Source organism: Atta cephalotes, assembly GCF_000143395.1.
Source record: "Atta cephalotes unplaced genomic scaffold scaffold00093, whole genome shotgun sequence".
Classification (NCBI taxonomy): domain Eukaryota; kingdom Metazoa; phylum Arthropoda; class Insecta; order Hymenoptera; family Formicidae; genus Atta; species Atta cephalotes.
The window spans coordinates 424,734-435,208 of NW_012130157.1; the positions used below are offsets into that span (position 1 = coordinate 424,734).

At 35.6% G+C, this 10,475-nt stretch overlaps 1 pseudogene; it reads right to left on the minus strand.

Annotated features, from left to right (window-relative positions):
- Positions 1 to 7,538: 7,538 nt before the first annotated feature.
- LOC105624895 lies at positions 7,539 to 10,334 on the minus strand (annotated as a pseudogene).
- Between the last annotated feature and the right edge of the window lie 141 nt (positions 10,335 to 10,475).

Consider the following 10,475-nt stretch of genomic DNA (forward strand, 5'->3'; position numbering starts at 1 on the left):
CGTCTGCTATGCAGGTAATTCGTCCCCATAGCAATGTGACGAGGAGATGAGGGACAGATAATTTCAGGACGCGGTGAGCGGGACGACGGAAGCGGGAGGGCGGGAAGCACAGTCAAACAGCCTTCGACGAGTGAGACGTGCAAATGCGTGCGCACAACGGGCGCGTTCAGGAGCCCCGCGGAAGAATGTTATATAATCCCGCGACAGAGATGGAGTCGGGATCCAAACGGGAACTCGAGCCTCGATTTTGCTTTCCTCCCTCTTTCTCTCAGACAACGGAAGCAAAACGGAACAAGGGTGTTGGTGTCCCCACTCTCACACATTAGATAATCGGTCTTATAAAAAAATTTTATTAGATGTCCGTCCCCCCCGCAGGGACAGAGTTGGCCTTAGCCGGACAGAGTAGGCCTGAGGGCCGTTCTGAAAGTAATGCTGCATGCGATCTTCAGGACGCCCATTATCGAAGCCTGATGGTGGATACTTAGGGAGGTTTTCATAGGTGCAAGTCTCACATACCTCCTTGCCAACAAAAAAAGAAATTGAATTAATTCAAGTTTAAAAAAATTAATTTTGAAAAAAACTTTTTTTGAGATCAGAATATCCTAATGAATAGGAAAAAGGTCGAGTAAAAAGAGCAGTACAAAGTGTACAAAAAGGTGTGGTGTGGGAAAAAATTATATGGTATGCATAAAGCACAATAGTGCTGTGATGTCGACGTCGCCGCTTGAGCGCCTCATGGCGCGTGGTTTGATGAACGAACCCCTTCAGTTCCCCGCGTTCGTGATGTCCAATCCAGAGTCTCTGGGTTCCTTTGCGATAGGCAACACGTCTCAATGATTTCGTCAATATGTCGGATTCTCGTACGATGGAACATATCGCGATCATCTCCTTGTCCAATTTTTCTCATACGATATGCGTCACTGTATTTAGTGCGCCCTTTCTCGATGCAGTTTTTCGAGAAATCGATCGCTGCTCGGTTGTCGCATCATAGTTCGCATTCTTGGGATGGTAAGTCTGATAGGTCAAGTTCGATAATGAATATCTCTATCGCTATAACTTCCTTAATTCCTTATCGCCAGGGCGATATATTCTGCTTCCATGCTCAAGGTGACTATGTACTTCTATTTTATTGACTTCCATTGTATCAAGTTTTTCCAGTAAGTGGTTGTCATATTAGTATGATATATGAGTGTCGATGTCGCCTGCCCAATCTGCGTCGCTGTGGATCCGGATTATAGGCGTTTGTCCGGCTTGGTACAGGAGTGTAGTCTTTTGCTCAGGTAACGTAGTACGTGCTTTGTCTGTGCCCAAGATGTACTCGGCTAGGATTCGCGTTGAATTAGGATAATTTGGTTACTGCATGCATGTCGAGCCTTGTGTAGAGAGCTAGATGCAATAATGATCCTATAAATTGCTGGCACTCTGGCTATTTCTTCTATCTTCTCCGACGATTTAGCGTCGTCCATTTTCGACATCTTTTGTCCGTGTTCGAGAGGTGTCGCAGCTGAACAGAATTCATTTAGTCCATAGAATTAATACTTTGCGAGTATTAATTCTATGTATGTTTTTTGACTCGTCGTCTTTATTTCGTTGAATCTTCACTCCTAAAGCGTAGATGATGTCACAGAGATCTCTAGCTTCGTAGCAGTTTGTAATGAGCTATATGACCTTCCTCAGAGTACTCTTTTGCTTGAAGAATATGAAAATGACATATATTACTATGATGTATATTACCGACTGTCTTTGCGGTACACGCAACTCGACGATTGTAATCTTTAAAACTCGTTTTCGATTAAGTATTCGTTGATTTCCATATTCCATCTTCACCAAATTGTTTTAATCCGTACATGGGTCGTTCGAGCTTAATCACTTTTCCCTTTTCGATCTTGAGCAAAAGTGGGATCCTTATATAGCTCCTCTTCGAACTTTAGGTACGCGTTTTTGATCTATGTGCCGCATATACTACGCAGTGACGGTTAACATGAAGCGTAAAGAGAAGTTAGCGACGGTAAGTATATTTCACTGTAGTCTATTTCTTTTTGTTGAGAGAATCCTTACGCCATCAGTCTTTCCTTGAATCTTGAAATTTTATCTTCGGAGTCTTTGAGTTTGAACGTCCATCTGCATCCTACGCAGCCTAGTGATAGATCGGCGATTTTTCAAGTCCTTCTATTTTCTAGACTCTCAATTTCTTCTTGGATGGCTCGTTTCTACTCTTACGCTTGTGGCGAGGCTAGAGCCTCGTCTATGTCGCAGGATTCGGCCACTTCGACGAAGTTTATCTCCACCTCGCTCTCCGAATAGAATCTTTATTCGTTTGCGCCGGTTTTCGGTTTTTCTTTTCGGTCGTATGGATTTCTCACTATTTCTTAAGTCTGCCTGCTTTTCTTATTTCTTCGTGTTCTTTCTCCATTCTCGCTGTTTCTGGCAGCATTCTTTATGTCATCCGATGAGTCTCCTGATAAATTTTCCGATGTTGTTCGTGATTCATCGTTCTTCGTATTCTCATAGTTGCGCTGAGTTGTCGTGGCGTAATCTGATTCCAGTTCGCTGTCACTTTCTGACCCGATGCGGTTATATTTGTATCTGTATATCGCACTATCTCTAGATATCCACTCGTAACCGATTTTATCTTCGATTTTATCTTCGATTTTATCTTCGGCAAACCGTACATGTTTCGTTACAAGTACGTCTGCTTTTTCTGGACACCGAAGACAGTATCCTTTAGTTCATGACGAATATTCGACGAAGAAACATTCTGCTCATCGAGCTTTCTTCTTCCCTGGGTAGGTTAGTCTAGGCAGCATTCATACGCTTTTAAGTGTTGAACGCTAGGTGTACTATATTAGATCCATTGCGAGAGATACCTCTCCTTTAATCGACGAATGTTCAACTCTGTCGCGGATATATGCAGTCACTATGACTTCGACCAAGAACTTTTGTGAATTTTTCGCATCCTTGAGCAATGATCTCATTAGATCCATGAGATCCTATTTATTCTCTCGGATATTCATCTGGGGGATTTCTATGTTGAATCTTTCATGTTTGATGTATCTTCAAAGAATTTCGTAAGTTCCTTGTTGCAGTACCCGAGTCCGTTATCAGTACAGAATCTTTTTACTCTCTTTCTTTTTTCTGGCTCCACTCTATGGCTATATATTTCTTGATGTAGTCGGTGATTTCTTCTTTTGATTTCATCGGTTGGTTTTTTTGAAAAGTCGTCAATGAAACATGATGAAGTATCTGTTGTCGCTTAATGACGAAGCATCGGTCCGTAGAGATCTGAATGTAATTCGCAGACGCAGTGACTCTGTCTACTTTTGATTCTTCTGCTATTTTCGTCGATTTATCGATTCGGTACGCGTCGCATTCGTCTGTCCATCCGAGTTCCAATCCTCGTATCTTGTTGTATATGGAGAATTTCTCTATGGTGCGGTTGCTCACGTGGCAGAATTGACCATAAGTTATTGTCTTTCATTGAGGTGAGGTTGGCTTCGAGTTTCGTCGGCTTCTGCTCTAACGATATACAGATCATTTCTTCGAAAGGTTTCGCACATTATTTGTCCTCTTGAAGTTCAGTATTTTCACCTTACTTTCTTTGATGATAAGTTCTTTATCCTTCCTTTAAAAATTTGAGAAACAGACATTAGATTTTTTTCTAATGTGTGGAACGTAAAAAACGTTGCGCAGTACTATCGCCTTCTGTTTGTTTCCGACAAAAGTTCTCAGTGTGCGATGTCGCCAAACGCCCTTTGTCTGAAGGTGAGCGAATTTTTATTTCTTGAGATTCGCCGCCTGTGTTGACTGTTCTGCCCTCTATTTCTCAGAAGTTTTGAAATCAGTCCTTTCGTTTGAATACGCGGTGCATCCGCTATCTAACAGCCAGTTTTACTCAATATCGAGATTATTGAGAAATACTAGATGCATCGAGATCTCTTTTGCTTTTATTAGCGTTTTGTGATTGTTTGTTAGCGATGTTTGTTACTTGATTTGAAGCGGCAGTCCCTCGCATAATGGCCAAGTTTCTTGCAGTTAAAGCATTAAAATTTGTTTTAGGCGTAGCCTGCATTGTGAATGTGATCGATGCTTTATTGCTTCGGGTGTTTTTGGATTTCTTGTCGATCTGCAATGCCTTGATTGTTCTGTTTGCTTTATCGTCTGTGTATGAACGGCGTCTGTCATATTCGGCTAGAAAAACGCGAATAACCTTAACAAATGTAAATCTATCGATAAGCTTGCTAGTACCATGTTAAGATTTTCGTATCCGATAGTCCGACGAGTATTACGTCTGCGAAATCTTCATCTTTCGATCCCGTGCCTGTTTATTTAAGGTTAATGGCCGCACTTTGGCTCTCGCTACGTACGATGACATCGTTTTGCCATTTGTCACCTTAATGTGATAAAATTCTTTCTTTAATTACATTATACGGATTCTATTAATGGATTGATGTAGTTACTCTAAGGATGACCACGCTTCATGGGCGTCGTTGCATTCCTCGAAGTACAAGGTTTTATGTGTAATCCGATGGCGGCTATTGCTTTGTCATCGTTGATGCAAAAAACTTTCCTTTCTGTCTCGGTTGCATTTTCGCTTACTATAACCGTGCCGAGGGCGTATTCTAAGAGTCCCTTACCTTTGAGATACCATTTCATCTCTGTTTTCCACGTTTTGTAACTGCAGTCTTCGTTATGTGAGTTTCGACTCTCGCTTCATGGCTTGCCATGTTGAGAAGTGTCATACTTTTCCTCGGAGTGGAATCTCTTGTGCGAGTGGATTTGTGCGTGCTTCTGTATCTTTTTATTCTTTGTTCATTACGTATCTGGGCCCATGTGGGAAAAAGATCGAATAAAAAGGGCACGAAGTACATCTTATTGTGTCCAAACGAAAAGCACCAGAGATACAAAGTGTACAAGAAGTGTGGTATGGGAAAAAATTACAATAGATGGTGTGCATAAACTATGATGATGACGTCGTTGCGTGAGCTCATGGCGCATAATTTAATGTCACGAATCCTTTCATAATATTTCTTAAAATGAAATTACTTTAAATAACACTTACAATATATATTATTAGGTAAATTTATTTAAAATCATTGAATTTTTCTAAATTAACAATACAATATATTAACAATATAATATATTATATGACTGTATATATGATAACATAGAAATCAAAATCTTAAATGGTTTAGCTGGATCTTAATACTTGTATGATTCTTATGTGAATTTATATTTTACGTAGTTCTCAGAAACACGCGCCGAAATTTTTCGGTCTTGAAACACTAACTCTACTAAACTCTACTGCAGTAATAGCACGAGTTAAATTGACTAGTAATTTAATAAATTTTTGGTGTTTATTCGCTTCTTTGAAACAATCTTAATAATATTAAATGACATATTAAAATTTGTAAATAAATAATTCTTATTGCGAAAAATATTACCGTGGCCGGGAATCAAACCCCTTTCGTATGGAATGTAAGAGATTTCCAGCATCTAAAATTTTAAAACTTTAAAATTTTTTTAACTTTTATCGTTTTAACTAGTTACTACACAACCCTGGTTTTAATACATATTATAAATTTTCAATTCAATTTAGAAAGATTTAATAAATTTCTTGGTAGAATACCAAAAAATATGTGCCTTGTGCACAATAAAAATGTTAATGTGCTTCATAAAAAAAACTTTCTACAAAACTTAACGCGCCAACATAAGTCATTAATAAAATAACAATTTATTTATGAAGATAACAATAATTATTCTAATATAACATATTATAGGATCGTATATGTGATAACACAAACTATAGAAATCATAGCCTTAAACGGTCTAGTTGAATCTTGAATGTTTGTATGATTCTTGTGTGAATCTATATACTACGTATGTATAATAGTTCCTAGAAACGCGCGCCGAAAATGATTTATCAGTCTTTGAAAATGTTAACTCTACTAAACTACCGCAGTATTATCACGAGTGAAATTGACTAGCAATTTAACAAATATTTAATGCAATTCGCATCTTCGAAATGATCTTAATAATGTTGAATAACATACAAAAATATCTGTAAATAATTAATTAGCGAGTCGAATCTCTTGCATTCCGTACGAAAGTCCTAATATTACTAAGGTCTCTAGACTACCGAGACCTTAGAAATATTCTTCGCAATAATTGGCATAAGAAATGAATTTTGAAATGAAATTACAAAAAAATTAAAATTGTTAACCGTATAAAACGAAAAAAATTTAATTTAAATAGAAAAATTTTTTCGTTTTATACGGTTAACTTCTTAATTTTTTTGTGATAACTTAAATTGAGCAAAATAACGCAATTTTGTAATAATGTTTCGTATAATATTTTGAAGGAAAATTAAATAATCACTACTTCAGTTTGAAGAGAAAATGTCTTTGAAATTTTGATTTATAACAATTTCATTTAAGAGGAATTTAAATCATTTGGATTGGAATAGGAAGATCCTTCGATAAGATATACGTATACTTAGGTTTCATTTCATAAAAATTAAAGATAGTACGATTTGGATTAAGTAAATAATATTTAATAAATATCATTTGGGTTTTACTTCTGATTTTGAATAGAATTTAACTTGGTGCCATAGTTATTCAAATCTTTTATACAAATGATACATTTGACAAATGATCATTAGATTAATATTCATTATTTATTTAATTTGACATGGTATAAAGAAATGGGATTTAATTTTGCGCTAATTCTTGATATCAAATCCTTTAAAAAAATACATATCATTAAAGTTAATATTATTTATATAATTTGGTATCCGAATTACATGGAATTTAACTTGACGCCAATTTTGTTGATATCAAATCTTACGAATCTATACGAATGATATACAATATATCATTAAAGTTAAGTAAATAACAAGAAACAATATTATTTGTCTTTTTAATTTGATAGAACTTGATAGAATTAATTTGATTAGTTAAGATTGTAGCATCTAGGTTTTAATTTTTCATTAGATACATTCATTTTTTTCGAAGAGTAATAATTTTTGACAGAGAATTAAAGTTGCTTAGGTTAGGAATAAGAAGACCTTCTGTTTTTTTAACGAAATCCGAGAGGTCGCTTTTCACAGATATATAATATAATGGTCGCGTTCAACAGATTCAACTGTTGCGGAGATTCGTGAGTGCTCGCTGCTATTGGATGACTAAAAGAATACGTCAATAGCTGCGAGTTGAGTTTGTTGAACGTGACCAACTTTCAACGATTAATGGAATTTAAATTTTACACTATATCATTATATTACAATAAAATTTAATTTCTCTTGTCTCATTCATCGCCGGACTTGCGATCTAATCATATTCTGCATTATCAGTAATGCATGCCTAGGCAGACAATTCGACTTACTGAGTATATTATGATGAAAATTATTAAATACTTGATCCAAATCGTATTATCTTTAATTTTTATGAAATGAAATCTAATACGTATATCTTATTGAAGGATCTTCCTATTCTAATCCAAATGATTTAAATTCCTCTTAAATGAAATTGTTATATTACAATTCATTCAAAGACATATAACTTCCTGATAATAGACTCATGTTTAGCTATCAATTCTTTTCGGATTCATTCCATAAAACATAAAACTGACTGATCATACGAATTACAAAGTCATCTATGCTCGGTTTCAGGAGTAGCTTGGTAAGATCGTAACAAAGCTTACAAATATTTTTTTTCTATCAAACGAAACAAGTAATAATTAGCGACTGACTAAGTTAATTATACGTTATCTCACATATTCCTAAATGAGTGCTCTACAAAAATTAAATTATTTACTATTTACAGTTTTTACTTTTTTATTTAAAATAATTATTTGTGCAACTCATTTAAATTGCTGTTCAATATAATGTCACCAATAATTAAATATTGTACAAATACGATTGCAATTCTTTCTTAGGCAAATGAGAAGATACTTCAATAATCAGTTTTAAAATGTGATTCAAATTAATACAGTTCCTATATTAAACTAGTCCAGTTATTTTCAAAAATAGTTTTTATTAGGTGTACAACTTGCTTCCGCCGTTTTCCTATAGATGGCTTTAGCGGTAAGTGGTGGTCAAAATAAATAGATCATAGACGTCATACAATAAACTTGGGCATCTGTTAACATAACCTCATAGAAACATTAGTCGACTTGTGTCTGTATCATAAAATTATTCTCGATTGAAAATGTCAGTTTACGAGCCAAATTCTCGTCATTTGCGGGAAGTTTTAATTTTTTGCTTCAATATGAAGAAATCTGCGACTGAGGCTCATCGAATGCTCTCAAATACTTATGGTGAGACCGCTAGTGAAAGAACGTGTCGTGAGTGGTTTCAACGCTTCAAGAACGGTGATTTTGATGTCCAAGATCATGCTCTGTATTTGGTGGGACCAGCTCGGCGTAGTGTATTATGAACTGTTAAAACCGACTGAAACAATCACAGGCGATCGGTATCAAACGCAATTGATGCGTTTGAGCCGAGCATTGAAAGACAAACGGCCGCAATACAACGAGAGATACGATAAAGTGATTTTGCAGCATGACAATGCTCGATCCCATGTTGCGAAAGTGGTCAAGACATACTTGAAAACGTTGAAATGGGAAGTCTCCACCCGCCGTATTCTCCCTCTGACTATCACTTGTTTCGATCAATAGCACACGGCCTGGCTGACCAGCACTTCCGGTCTTATGAAGAAGTAAAAAATTGGATCGATTCGTGGATAGCCTCAAAAGATGATCAGTTTTTTCGACGCGGGATTCATACGCTACCCGAAAGGTAGGAGAAAGTAGTGGCCAGCGATGGACAATACTTTGAATCATAAATGTATAACCAGTTTTTTACAATAAAGCCTCGAATTTCGGAAAAAACGGCGGAAGCAAAGTTGTACATCTAATAGTAGTTTAGTTAGTTGAGGTAAAGTCGACAAGTCGCACCAATCTTCAATAATACCTGAAAATGAGAAAAGTTTCATAAAAAAGGCCTCATACATAATAATAATTAGATAATAATATTGCTTGTGTTTATTATATAATAATGATTTACCATTTAAATACTTCAGAATGGATATGCAATAGCTCCTGACAGACTTGGGAAATTGTTCGTTGCAGTTAAACAGAAATGTAAATCATACGTGAATTTGACAGTCCCAAATTTTGTTCCAAACATCCTTCCGTAAATTCCATTTGAGAAAAATCATTTTGACGTTTTCTGGATTCATTAATAAGAGGTTTTACTTTACCATAAGAAAATCTCGATAGGAAATTTTTCATATGTGCATCATGAAACGTATCTTTAAATCAACGCTTCATACATTTGATGCAATAATCATCCTGATCCAACATATCGATGTATTCCATAATCGATTGCATAATTACAATTTGCTCAAAAATGTAATCTCTGTGTAACTCCCAACTTTCTCATCTGAACACACTTCGAGCCAAATATCAGACATTAGTGCACCAATATTTACATATTTTACAAATTCTTCTAAAGTTTCTTTCTCACGATTATCTATCAAGATCATATCTTCGTCAAAATTGAGTCTCATTATCGCTATAAACTGGAATATATTTTTTTGTTTTCACAAACGGAGGCATAATCGATCGTGTACTTATACAAAGTTTCCTGTAGTTAACAAATAATAGAGTAAATAAATTAGCTGAACGTTTCAGAACTTTAATTCTCCATTTTACAATAGTACTTTTGGAATGTAACGTAGTCATTAATTGTGCCACAAGGTTACTACCTTCATTATATAATCATATCCAAAAAATTAATATAATATTTTATGACTATCTTTCGCCAATACATCTATTACAATTTTGTACAAGCACATTTACGAATCTTCTTTCATACGTGAATCAATATGTCATTGCATAACTCTGATATGATATTATATAATTTCACGTAAAGATGTCAACTGTTCATTTAAGATAAGGCCAAGAATAAAATTAAGTGCATGAATTTGTGCATATTTTTTTCTCTTTATCAAGAGAGAAAGCTGCAACATGTAACAGAGAATTCAATTGAGAATGTAAAGATTTTAGACGATTTTGTAACAAAATGTCTTTTAATTATTTCAAAGCATCTTGTTTCATAGTTGAATTATGATGCCGAAAACGTAATAAATCTTGGAAATATTAGGTGTACAACTTTGCTTTCGCCGTTTTTTTTCCGAAATTCGAAGCTTTATTGTAAAAAACTGGTTATACATTTATGATTCAAAGTATTGTCCATCGCTGGCCACTACTTTCTCCCATCTTTCGAATAGCGTACGAATTCCGCGTCGAAAAAACTGGTCACCTTTTGAAGTCATCTTTTGCTATCCACGAATCAATCCAATTTTTTACTTCTTCATAAGACCGGAAGTGCTGGTCAGCCAGGCCGTGTGCCATTGATCGAAACAAGTGATAGTCAGAGGGAGCAACGTCTGGAGAATACGGTGGGTGGGGTAGGA